The following is a 12144-nucleotide window of genomic DNA, read 5'->3' as shown; positions in this document are numbered from 1 at the left end:
TTTCTTTCTTTCTTTCTTTCTCTCTCTCTTTCTTTCTTTTTTTCTCCCTTTTCTTCTGAGCCATGTGGCTGACAGGGTCTTGCTGCTCCAACAGGGTGTCAGGCCTGTGCCTCTGAGGTGGGAGAGCCAAGTTCAGGACATTGGTCCACCAAAGACCTCTCAGCTCCACGTAATATCAAATGGCGAAAGCTCTCCCAGAGATCTCCATCTCATCGCTAAGACCCAGCTCCACTCAATGACCAGCAAGCTACAGTGCTGGGCACCCCATGCTAAACAACTGGCAAGACAGGAACACAAGCCCACCCATTAGCAGAGAGGCTGCCTAAAATCATAATAAGGTCACAGGCACCCCAAAACACACCATCAGACATGGTCCTGCCCACCAGAAGGACAAGATCCAGCCTTGTCCACCAGAACACAGGCATCAGTCCCCTCCACCAGGAAGCTTACACAGCCCACTGAACCAACCTTAGCCACTGGGTGCAGACACCAAAAACAACAGGAACTACGAACTTGCAGCCTGCGAAAAGGAGACCCCAACAAAACACAGTAAGTTAAGCAAAATGAGAAGGCAGAGAAACACGCAGCAGATGAAGGAGCAAGGCAAAAACCCACCAGACCAAACAACTGAAGCAGAAATAGGCAGTCTACCTGAAAAAGAATTCAGAATAATGATAGTAAAGATGACCCAAAATCTTGCAAATAGAATGGAGAAAATACAAGAAATGTTTAACAAGGACGTAGAAGAACTAAAGAGGAACCAAGCAACGATGAAAAACACAATAAATGAAATTAAAAATTCTGCTATTGATTCTTTCTGGTTTTTAATTTTTTAAATTTAATTTAAAAAATTAAAACCCAGAAAGAATCAATAGCAGAATAACTGAGGCAGAAGAACGGATAAGTGACCTGGAAGATAAAATAGTGGAAATAACTACCATGGAGCAGAATAAAGAAAAAAGAATGAAAGGAATTGAGGACAGTCTTAGAGACCTCTGGGACAAAATTAAACACACCAACATTCAAATTATAGGGGTCTCAGAACAAGAAGAGAAAAAGAAAGGGACTGAGAAAATATTTGAAGAGATTATAGTTGAAAACTCCCCTAATATGGGAAAGGAAAGAGTCAATCAAGTCCAGGAAGTGCAGAGAGTCCCATACAGGATAAATCCAAGGAGAAACAGGCCAAGACACATATTAATCAAACTATCAAAAATTAAATACAAAGAAAAAATATTAAAAGCAGCAGGGGAAAAACAACAAATAACATACAAGGGAATCCCCATAAGGTTAACAGCTAATCTTTCAGCAGAAACTCTGCAAGCTGGAAGGGAGGGGCAGGACATATTTAAAGTGATGAAAGGGAAAAAGCTACAACCAAGATTACTCTACCCAGCAAGGATCTCATTCAGATTCAACGGAGAAAGTAAAACCTTTACAGACAAGCAAAAGCTAAGAGAATTCAGCACCACCAAACCAGCTTCACGACAAATGCTAAAGGAACTTCTCTAGGCAGGAAACACAAGAGAAGAAAAAGACCTACAATAACAAACCCAAAACAATTAAGAAAAGGGTAATAGGAACATACATATTGATAACTACCTTAAATGTAAATGGATTAAATGCTCCAACCAAAAGACATAGGCTGAATGGATACAAAAACAAGACCCGTATATATGCTGTCTACAAGAGACCCACTTCAGACCTAGGGACACATACAGACTGAAAGTGAGGGGATGGAAAAAGATATTCCATGCAAATGGAAATCAAAAGAAAGCTGGAGTAGCAATTCTCATAACAGACAAAATAGACTTTAAAACAAAGACTATTACAGGAGGCAAGGAAGTACACTACATAATGATCAAGGGATCAATCCAAGAAGAGAATATAACAATTGTAAATAGTTATGCACCCAAAATAGGAGCACCTCAATACATAAGGCAAATACTAACAGCCATAAAAGGGGAAATCGACAGTAACACAATCAAAGTAGGGGACTTTAACACCCCACTTTCACCAGTGCACAGATCATCCAAAATGAAAATAAATAAGGAAATACAAGATTTAAATGACACATTAAACAAGATGGAGTTAATTGATATTTATAGGACATTCCATCCAAAAACAACAGAATACACTTTCTTCTCAAGTGCTCATGGAACATTCTCCAGGATAGATCATGTCTTGGGTCGCAAATCAAGCCTTGGTAAATTTAAGAAAATTGAAATTATATCAAGTATCTTTTCTGACCACAATGCTATGAGACTAGATATCAATTACAGGAAAAATTCTGTAAAAAATACAAACACATGGAGGCTAAACAATACACTACTAAATAACAAAGAGATCATTGAAGAAATCAAAGAGGAAATCAAAAAAACCTAGAAACAAATGACAATGAAAACACGATGACCCAAAACCTATGGGATGTGGCAAAAGCAGTTCTAAGAGGGAAGTTTATAGCTATACAATCCTACCTCAGGAAACAAGAAACATCTCAAATAAACAACCTAACCTTACACCTAAAGCAATTAGAGAAAGAAGAACAAAAAAACCCAAAGTGAGCAGAAGGAAAGAAATCATAAAGATCAGATCAGAAATAAATGAAAAGGAAATGAAGGAAACAATAGCAAAGATCAATAAAACTAAAAGCTGGTTCTTTGAGAAGATAAACAAAATTGATAAACCGTTAGCCAGACTCATCAAGAAAAAAGGGAGAAGACTCAAATCAATAGAATTAGAAATGAAAAAGGAGAAGTAACAACTGACACTGCAGAAATACAAAGGATCATGAGAGATTACTACAAGCAACTATATGCCAATAAATTGGACAACCTGGAAGAAGTGGACAAATTCTTAGAAAAGCAGAACCTCCCGAGACTGAGCAAGGAAGAAATAGAAAATATAAACAGTCCAATCACAAGCACTGAAATTGAGACTGTGATTAAAAATCTTCCAACAAACAAAAGCCCAGAACCAGATGGCTTCACAGGTGAATTCTATCAAACATTTAGAGAAGAGCTAACACCTATCCTTCTAAAACTCTTCCAGAATATAGCAGAGGGAGGAACACTCCCAAACTCATTCTATGAGGCCACCATCACCCTGATACCAAAACCAGACAAAAGTGTCACAAAAAAAGAAAACTACAGGCCAATATCACTGATGAACATAGATGCAAAAATCCTCAACAAAATACTAGCAAACAGAATCCAAGAGCACATTAAAAGGGTCATACACCAGGATCAAGTGGGATTTATGCCAGGAATGCAAGGATTCTTCAACATATGCAAATCAGTCAATGTGATACACCATATTAACAAATTGAAGGAGAAAATCCATATGATCATCTCAATAGATGCAGAAAAAGCTTTCGACAAAATTCAACACCCATTTATGATAAAAACTCTCCAGAAAGCGGGCAGAGAGGGAACATACCTCAACATATTAAAGGCTATATGTGACAAACTCACAGCCAACATCATTCTCAATGGTGAAAAACTGAAACCATTTCTTCTAAGATCAGGAACAAGACAAGGTAGTCCACTTTCACCACTATTATTCAACATAGTTTTGGAAATTTTAGCCACAGCACTTGGAGAAGAAAAAGAAATAAAAGGAATCCAAATCAGAAAAGAAGAAGTAAAGCTGTCACTGTTTGCAGATGACATGCTACTATACATAGAGAATCCTAAAGATGTTACCAGAAAAATACTAGAGCTGAACAATGAATTTGGTAAAGTAGCAGGATACAAAATTAATGCACAGAAATCTCTTGCATTCCTATACACTAATGATGAAAAATCTGAAAGAGAAATTAAGGAAACACTCCTTAATTAAGTGAAATTAAGATTAAGAGAAATTAATTAAGATAAATTAAGGAAACATTTACCATTGCAACAAAAAGAATAAAATACTTAGGAATAAACCTACCTAAGGAAACAAAAGACCTGTATGCAGAAAACTGTAAGACACTGGTGAAAGAAATTAAAGATGACACAAACAGATGGAGAGATATACCATGTTCTTGGATTGGAAGAATCAACATTGTGAAAATGACTATGCTATCCAAAGCAATCTACAGATTCAATGCAATCTCTATCAAACTACCAATGGTATTATTCACAGAACTAGAACAAAAAATTTCACAGTCTGTATGGAAACACAAAAGACCCCAAATAGCCAAAGCAATCTTGAGAAAGAAAAACGGAGCTGGAGGAATCAGGCTCCCGGACTTCAGACTATACTACAAAGCTACAGTAATCGAGACAGTATGGTACTGGCACAAAAACAGAAATATAGATCAATGGAACAGGATAGAAAGCCCAGAGATAAACCCACACACATATGGTCACCTTATTTTTGATAAAGGAGGCAAGACTATACAATGGAGAAAAGACAGACTCTTCAATAAATGGTGCTGGGAAAACCAGACAGCTACATGTAAAAGAATGAAATTAGAACATTCCCTAACACCACACACAAAAATAAACTCAAAGTGGATTAAAGACCTAAATGTAAGGCCAGACACTATCAAACTCTTAGAGGAAAACATAGGCAGAACACTCTATGACATAAATCACAGCAAGATCCTTCCTGACCCACCTCCTAGAGAAATGGAAATAAAAACAAAAATAAACAAATGGGACCTAATGAAACTTAAAAGCTTTTTCACAGCAAGGGAAACCATAAACAAGATGAAAAGACAGCCCTCGGAGTGGAAGAAAATATTTACAAATGAAGCAACTGACAAAGGATTAATCTTCAAAATTTACAAGCAGCTCATGCAGCTCAGTATCAAAAAAACAAGTAACCCAATCCAAAAATGGGCAGAAGACCTAAATAGACATTTCTCCAAACAAGACAGATTGCCAACAAACACATGAAAGGATGCTCAACATCACTAATTATTAGAGAAATGCAAATCAAAACTACAATGAGGTATCACCTCACACCGGTCAGAATGGTCATCATCAAAAAATCTACAAACAATAAATGCTGGAGAGGGTGTGGAGAAAAGGGAACCCTCTTGCACTGTTGGTGGGAATGTAAATTGATACAGCCACTATGGAGAACAGTATGGAGTTTCCTTAAAAAACTAAAAATAGAACTACCATATGACCCAGCAATCCCACTACTGGGCATATACTCTAAGAAAGCCATAATTCAAAAAGAGACATGTACCACAATGTTCATTGCAGCTCCATTTACAATAGTCAGGACATGGAAGCAATGTAAGTGTCCATTGACAGATGAATAGATAAAGAAGATATGGCATACATATACAATGGACTATTACTCAGCCTTAAAAAGAAACGAAATTGAGTTATTTGTAGTGAGGTGGATGGATCTAGAGTCTGTCATACAGAGTGAAGTAAGTCAGAAAGAGAAAAATAAATACCGTATGCTAACACATATATTTGGAATCTAAAAAAAAAAAAAAGGTTATGAAGAACCTAGGGGCAGGATGGAAATAAAGATGCAGACCTACTAGAGAATGGACCTGAGGACACGGGGATGGGGAAGGGTAAGCTGGGACAAAATGAGAGAGTAGCATGGACATATATACACTACCAAATGTAAAATAGATAGCTAGTGGGAAGCAGCCGCATAGCACAGGGAGATCAGCTCGGTGCTTTGTGACCACCTAGATGGGTGGGATAGGAAGGGTGGGAGATGCAAGAGGGAGGAGATATGGGGATATATATATATGTATAGCTGATTCACTTTGTTATACAGCAGAAACTAAGACACCATTGTAAAGCAATTATACTCCAATAAAGATGTTTTAAAAAAAAAGGAGGTTTTGACCTGCGTAGGACAAGTCATGCTTCTCTACATAAAGAAAGGTAGTTTAGGATCAGAAGGCAATCAAAATAGGATAAGTAACAAAGGGGTGTTCTTAGTGTGAGTTCCCAGGAAGCTGGCCCTGAAATGGGGATTTGTATGCAGGAAGTCTATTGAGGATGCTCTTGGGATCAACATCTGTGGGGGAGTGAAGGGAGTGGACTAGGCAGAGGCAACAGTTGACCCACAACACAGTCACAACACAGGCATCAGTCAATCCCACAGGATGCTCTGGAGCTGGGGAGTCCTTCAGGGTTGTCACCCCTTGAAACAAGATGGCCTCACCTTCATAAGCCTCCCCCACCAGCAATTAGATGCAGCTGTCCCCAGAGACGGTCCTGACCTCAGGCCAGGTGGCTCCCTTTGGCAGCGAGCCATCCGCTGGCAACACTCCCAGCAGCAGAGGAAATGGGTGCCTGGGTCCTGAAGGGGGGCTCTAGGCAGTAACCACAGCATCCACTGCAGGGGGTATCGGTGACCTTGGTGATAAATGTTTGTAGCAGGAGGAGGCAGAAAGGCCCATTCCTAAGGAACTAGGAGCAATCAGGGAATTTGAAGCATATTATTACCATCAGCCTCGGTTTGTTATTCATTTCACTCTGACCTAAGACCATCTCAGACCCCTAGAGTTACAAGTACTACTGCAATGTAACATTTGCCCCATAAAATCTAGTAAAGAATAATTGAAAACTCAGCTGACTCTTTTCAAACCATAAAGGTCAAACACATTCCAAATTTGGTTTAATTCTATCTATTTTACAATTTTGGCTATGATCCTATTGTTTTCCAAAACATTGTCTAAATGACTGTGAGATCCTGTCTTCATAAAGTTGTTTCTTTCGGATTTGCCTCCTTGGTCTGTCACATTTACCCCCAGTCTCCATTCCTACTGCCATTAGCTTCTTTCAAGTCTTTGCCCAAATGTCACCTCCTCAGTGAGGCCTTCTGATCATCTTAATTTAAATTGCCACCCTCACCTCCACCTTAACATCTTTATTCTTTCCATAGCACTTATCACCATCTGGCCAACTCTAATTCATTTATTAGTTGTATTTATTGGTTCCCCCACCACCACCACCCCGTGATAGAATGTAAATTCCATGAGGGCCAGGATAGTCTGTTCTATTCACTCTGTATTCTTATTGTGTAGGATAGTGCCTGTAGCATAGTAATCGCACAGTAAATATTTGTGAATGAATGAATGAATGAATAACCTCAGTTTAGGCCTCCATCAGCTCTCTCCTCTCAGTCTCCATGTCTCTGAGGTGTCCCCTTTCTGGACTACTGCAGCATCACTGCTAGGCTGACTTCCTCCTGCCACTCTTCTGCTCAGAAGCTCTCCATGGCTTCTCAAAGCCTACTCAGGCTTTCAGCACTCTCCGAGAGCTGGTGCAGCCCTCCCGGCCCTGGACAGGCCCCCTCCTCCGTGAGCAAATTCTCTGCCTCTCCCTGCCCCTCTGTCCTCTGAATTCCTCCAGCAAGAGATTGTAAGAGGGGCAAGTTAAACATCCTCTAGGGTGCCCTGAAGAGTGAGTGTGAGGTTGAAGGTGAATGCACGTCACAGAGCCTAACATCTTTACAGATGACCACGATTGCTATGCCATCGTCATCATACGATTCTGCCATCAACTTCTCATTTAAATCATAGGTGTCCTGAAGCTAGGAGCTAAAGAATCAAGTCGGATTCTCCAGTTTACTAGAAACAAAGCTGATCTAGTGACTCAGATCACAGTGGTGTATCAGAACTGGCTAGTGCCAGCTAACAAGATCCAAAGGTTAAATGTTCTAGAACTTTGAGAGCTGGTTGTTAAACATTCACATGCTCCTGGCCGCCTATCTGACTCCTGTGTTTATTTCTGGTTTGCAATCCAGAGGGGATAGAGGTGTTACTGGTTACTTCAGAAACACTATCAAGTGAGAAGGAGAGAATTAAAAGGATCTGGGGAGAGAGGTGAAGGAGAAGTTTGGGGAGTGAGGGTGATAATTCTGTTTCAGACATTTTGAGTAAGACCCGTAAGAGGAGCCTAAATGGGCTAGGCCTTCAAGGGAGAGGAATGAACTGGAGATAAAGGTTAGGAAATCCCCAGGTTCTGGCAGCACTGGAGGACTTACCCCAGGGGCCCAGCAGCCATTGCTAACCCCAGTCGACCCAACCCACGGCCAACAGCACAGTCACCAGGGCCTGCCTCCGTCACTTTAGACTCGGTTCAGGTTCTCTCCTGCTGTCCCAGATCAGTCTTTGATTACCTCATGCCTAGATTAATCCAACCGTCTCCTAATTTCTTCCCTTCTCTCTACCTCTCCGATTCATCCCATTCGTTACTGCCTGGTTGGTTTTCCCAAGGCTCCATTTCATCACATTGTGCCTTTGCTCAAACACCTTCAACAGCTCCCAATTCTCTGCAAATAAAATCCCAACTCTCCTATTCAAACTCTTCTTCAAGGCAAATACCTGTACTTTCTTACCTCCATGCTTGACACCCATGCTTTCACCCACCATTTTGTCCGCAGCTGTAGTTTAATAAATATTTTTTTATTTTTTTTATCGAAGTATAGTTGATTTCCAATGTTGTGTTAATTTCTGCTGTACAGCAAAGTGATTCAGTTATACACATATATACTTTTTTAAAAATATTCTTTTCCATTATGGTTTGTCACAGGATATTGAATATGGTTCTCTGTGCTATACAGTAGGACCTTGTTGTGTATCTATTCTATATATAATAGCTTACATCTGTTAACCCCACTCTCCGACTCCATCCCTCCTCCAACCCTACCCCACTTTGGAAACCACCAGTCTGTTCTCTATGTCAGTGATTCTGTTTCTGTTTCATAGATAGTTTCATTTGCGTCATAGAGTTTAATAAATATTTTTGAGTGAAGACTAGAAGTCACAAATAAGCTGCTGTTTCCATCAATTCCCTTGTTCTTGCCATCATTCCTCACCTTGTGGATGAAGGGGAAACCTCAAGTTATAACTAAAATATAGAATTTTCTGGTATTTATTGGCATCAAGAATACAGAGCTACAGATTGATTCTCAGCAGCAAGAAGCAAATTTTCCAAGATTTTTGTCATTCAGGAAACTCCAGGAATTTTCCCAAGGAGGCAGTTCAAAGCTCCAAAAAACACTTGCTGCTGAGAACAAAACACAGCTGTTCAGGCAGCGGAGGAAGCTGGTGCTTGGTGAGAAACCAAACCAAAACAAAGCCCTGCCCGCACATTTGAGGATGGCAGAGTTCCCAGATCGACAGCTTGAAGTGAGTAGATGATACAAGATTTTTGATATAAAAGAAAATAAAACTACCGGAAGCAGAAGTTCTCTCTCTCAAACTGACTTCTTCTAATGCACAGAAACGGAAGAACAACAAGACTTCTCGGGACAAAAATAACGTTTTGGGTTTTTTTCTTCTTTTGACGGGAAGAAGCCCACTTCTCCACCCAAGCCAGGGAGAGCCTGCAACCCTCTCCCTTCCCTTCTCCCCTGCCCCAGATACTCATACTCAATAAAGGTCTCTAAGATCAATCATATAGATACCAAGTATTACTCCAGGTGGAAAAACAAATCAAGATTAAATGAAGAAGAACAGCAACTGCATAGGAGCTGGAGAGTGGCAGCCAATGGCCAGGTGTGCTCTCTGTTTCCTCATAGCTGCCATCACCTACCCAAGCCAGGACCACTGGTTGTGTCTCCAGCACATGGGAGTGGCAGTACGAAGGGGAGGGTAGAAAGGGACCAAGAACCCCCAGTGGGCCAGGTTATCTTGTTCATCACTTACAATGCAATGAAATCGGCACTATGATTGCCGTTTTACAAATTGGAAGCTGAAAAGCCCACAGGTTAAGTGACTTGCCCAAGACCACACACCTGGTGAGTGGCAGGTGGTTACCAGGCCTAACTCCAAGACCCCAGGCTGAGTGTGTATGTAGCTGTCAACACCTGTGGTTGTTCAACAAGGTGATCTAAGTGTTCTAGGAAACAAACCAACAAACCAAAAATACAAGCAAGTTGGGAATACATTGGGCTAACCAAAAATAAACAGGTTTCTTTAGTGCAAGGCTCCCCGAAGTCTTGAATAGTCTAATACACATAAAGGTTTTCTGGCTCCCCTTAATACACCACAGAACTTTCTGTTTTGCGTGTTTTTGCATGGAACACTTCATGAGAATAGCGTCACCCAGCACCCATTTTGGGAATCATGGCAGGACACCCTTCCAGTCTCGTTGAGATCCTCGTTCTTGAGTGGGCCTGACACCACTTTTGGAAGAGTCTAGGGAAATCAAAAGTCCAGTGAGAAGTACTCTGACAGAAATACCTCTCAATTGTGTGGGAGCACCACAGGGGGACAGGAGAGGGAAGGGGGCAAGAAAGCTGAGCTATTATAATGACAATGAACACTTTTTAGCACTTGCTGCCTGCCAGGACTCTTTGAGGTAATTTAGTCCTTATAACCACCTATAACATAGAAATCATTATAACCTCCATTGCACAGATGAGAGAATTGAGGCACAGAGAGGTTTGATAACTTACCCAAGGTCACACAGCTCATAAATGGCTGGGTGTTGAATTCAGGTAGTCTGGCTCCTTTATTACTGTGTTATACTTGCTCACATTGAAGAGACATTTAGGTGGGAACTTGTAGCGTGGAGAAAGGGAGACATGGCAGAAGATTCATATCATAGTTATCCAAACAGCATAAAAGCTTAACAAAAACACCAAGTTAGATTTGATTTCTAGTTTATTCTACATTTACTGGTGCCTACTGTACAAGGAGCTGTGTTAGGTGCTGGGGATTCAGATGTTAATATGACCTACATGATTCCTGCCCCAACAGGATTTACAGTCCAATAGAAGGTACACACAAGGGATTAGTGTATTACAGCACAGAATAATATGTGCTCTTATGGGCAAGGAGACACAGAAGACTGTGAGAGCACAGAGGGCACCTGACCCAAACTTAGGACAGCCCTAAGTACTTTAGTGCTTTATAAAGTACTTTCACCTCTACATGATACTTGAAAGAAGGAACAATTGGTATGAAGTTATTTCAGGGGGATCACATCTTCTTGTCCCCAGGACCACACCCACAGCTTGGAATTCTGACAAGTGCCCAGAATGGCCTGACCACTGTACAGTGTGGTCCCCCTCTTGAAGCCTCTCCTCTAGGAATTGTGGGGCTCTGGCCCTCCTTAATCTCTTCCCCAAGCTTGGTGCAGGTGCAGTAATGTCCCCTTGACTGGGAGTCTTCACATCTGTCAGCACTTAGCTTGATCCTAGGCATGGCAGAAACAGGAACACTCCCCCTAAATCCCATGTGCTCCCTTGCATTTCCAAGCTCTGCCGTAGTTAGGTGGACTATGTGGCTGATTCTGGCCAATGGGCAGCAGTCATATGTGTATCATTTCTGAGACAAATTTCCCCTTAGAATGAGTATGCCTTCAGCAGTGTAGGTGATTCTCCATTTCCTACACCCTCACTTTCACTGGACAATGTATTTATCAGCCAGGGTCCAGTTAGGAAATAGGAAAGCACACTAGATCTTTCAACAAAGAGAATTTAATACAGGAGATTGGTTTAGCAGGCATCAGAGGGCTACAAAGCAAAATAAGAACACTGAGATATCTCAGAGAGAGTAACTGTAGGAATCTCGTCCCACCCCAAGGGCTGCAGGAACAAAGGGATGGAGTGGGCATTGTTGAAATCTGAAAGTTTGGAGCAGGCAGTCCCCATGGAGCTGGAAACCAGATCTCTGAGGAAAGGGTGCTGCCTGCTGCTGGTGCTGTAGGAGTTCATAGGAAGATCCCTGCAGAGCTGGGACTCAGACCTCTGAGAAGTAGATGTTCCTGGCTAGTGCTGGTACCTCTGAAAGGTATGATGAAGCTATGTCTGGTTGTGCCAAAAAAAGGGGGAGAAAGGTTAAAAAAAAAAGCTGGAGATGCCAGAGTGAAGAACGATTACTGAGAAGACCCTGACAGTATCAGCAAGCAAATCAAAAGGGTCAAAGTCCTCCTCTCTCCAGGCTTGCAGTCTCTCTCTCTCTCTAGTGCCCCTTATTGGCAGGGCCCAACATGGAGCCAGATGACATGAGAGATGGAGTTTGCACAGTCCTAGCCCCAACCTCATAGAGCAGATCATAGAAAGAGAGATTTCTTGATTGAGAGACAATAACCTAATAACCAGACAGGCATCATCACATTTTTAATTTTTGATAGTAATCTTTCCAATACTAATGATTCAAAGCAAATTAAATAAGACATTGGTTAGCATAATATTTCCATGATTTAATAGCTTTATAAA

At 41.1% G+C, this 12144-nt stretch overlaps 1 protein-coding gene across 1 annotated transcript in view; it reads right to left on the bottom strand.

Moving 5' to 3' along the window:
* Window positions 1-7082, bottom strand: part of BLNK (B cell linker) — a 113921-nt gene extending 106839 nt beyond the window's left edge. The window contains exon 1 of the mRNA XM_057530892.1: window positions 7062-7082. The gene's annotated coding sequence lies outside the window, so the exon portion shown is untranslated. The remainder of the gene's footprint in view (window positions 1-7061) is intronic.
* Between the last annotated feature and the right edge of the window lie 5062 nt (window positions 7083-12144).

Source organism: Balaenoptera acutorostrata, chromosome 16 (genome assembly GCF_949987535.1).
Source record: "Balaenoptera acutorostrata chromosome 16, mBalAcu1.1, whole genome shotgun sequence".
NCBI lineage: Eukaryota > Metazoa > Chordata > Mammalia > Artiodactyla > Balaenopteridae > Balaenoptera > Balaenoptera acutorostrata.
The sequence above is the reverse complement of the archived record's forward strand: the minus strand, read 5'-3'. Positions and strand labels throughout refer to the sequence as shown.